We start from the raw sequence: 1,858 nt of genomic DNA on the forward strand, positions 1-1,858 counted from the left end.
TGTAGACCAGGCTGGCCTGAAACTCAGAAATCCACCTGCCTCTGCCTCCCAAGTGCTGGGATCAAAGGCGTACGCCACCACTGCCCGGCTCTTTCTTGGTCTTGCAGAAGTACTCAGCATGGTTTTATGGCAGCTGAGGAACATCTCTTGAGTTCTGTGGCATTTTGGAGTGCAGAGCTTGCTGGAAGGAGGTTTGTGGCAGGGCCAGAGAAAGGGCATGTAGGGCTGCCTGTCTTCAACAGGAATAGACTGCTCATCTTGACCTACAGCATAGAATGACTCAGGATAGGGGGTTAGACATTTAGATCTTGTTCTCTTCAACTTGGGTGCCATCAACTCTACCAGATGTCTGGGTGGTCTTCAGGAAAAAAAAATACCCTGACACATCCTTCAAGGCTACTGCCATGACTCACTGGATGGTCCACCCATTCACCTCATTTCACCTCTTTCCATCTGGCCCCAGGACAGGACATAATCAGCCACAGAACCCCTGAAGTGTGTCCAGCTCAATCTCCAGAACACTGTTCGACACCTGCGGCCTCTCTTCCCTGATGCTGACGTGCCGCCGGAACCTCCAGCATGCATTTCAGCCTGCAAGTACCACATCTCCAGGAAGCTTTCTTTACCCCAGGCTTGACAGATGTTCTGCAGTGTGTGTCTTCTGTCTTTCCCACCCTCCATGCTGCTTTTCCTGTCCCCCACCCCCACTCCAAGATAGGAGTGCTTCAAGGGCAAAGTTGTCTTTTTCATCTTTACAGCTTTTGTAACAAGCCTACATTTTCTTGTTAATTTCACAAGGTACAACGGTCTCTATTGTTTTCTTAGTAGCCCTGTCTCTTCTTTGAACACCCCATAGCACTTGGTTCTGACATCTTGTAAACCCTCTGGGAGTTGTCAGATCACATCTCTTGCACCTGGCAGTGGCTCCCTTTTTAAAAACAAAACAGCAAAACAAAAAACAGATCAACTGAAATACTTGTGAATATTTATGTCAGCGTACAGTTAAGACATTGAAGTTTTAGGACCGTCTGATTCACCCCAGTGCTTCTGACATTCCGCTTAAAGCCTGGTACAACATAGATAGCCAAGGAGGTTTTAAGGATGAGTAATTAGACAAACAGAGGGAGCTTAAAAACAGTGGATAAAAGGAAAAAAAAAAAGGCAAGCTGCCTCATCCAGCTTCACTCTTTCCTTGTTTCTTTCATATGTAAGATACTGGATAATCAGAACTGGATTAACCATTGTCTTTAGTTCATGACATATCACCATCATCAGCTTATACAATGCCCTTTGCCTCTGCCCTGACAGAACAGTTCGGAGGGAAAAAAACTTCCCCAATAAAAGTGTTACAGTTCTGAGGGGAAGGCTTCTCCAAGGGAGGTGTTACAGTTCTGAGGGGGAAGGTTTCCCCAATGGAAGTGTTAACAGCTCCCAAGAGAAAGATATTCTGGCAGTTGGGAGCCAAGGAGTACTACAGAGTCACACCACACAACAAACCTCACACACAAGATTTATTGGGAGAGACACTGAGGGAGGCAGCCTCTGCTCAGGTGAGAGGTGGCAGGGAACTGAGCGGGAGACAAGCTTAGGGTTTGCTGGGGGAGGAGTTTCCAGGGTGGAGATTTCTTGGGTGGGGATTGGTGAGATTTCAGGCCAAACACAGGGACTGGTGGAGTTTAGAGTTCAGGGATTGGGGAATTTTGTGCTCAGGGATTGGTGAGGTTTGGGGGAATTGGTGGATTTTCAGGCTCAGGGATTGGTGGGTTTCAGAAAGTTTTCAAACCCAGAAGTGGGCTTGGACCTTTTATTCTATAATTTCTTTTTTCTTTTTTCTTTTCCTTTTTTTTTTTTTTTTTTT

Source organism: Mastomys coucha, unplaced genomic scaffold (assembly GCF_008632895.1).
Source record: "Mastomys coucha isolate ucsf_1 unplaced genomic scaffold, UCSF_Mcou_1 pScaffold23, whole genome shotgun sequence".
In the NCBI taxonomy this organism is placed as follows: Eukaryota; Metazoa; Chordata; class Mammalia; order Rodentia; family Muridae; genus Mastomys; species Mastomys coucha.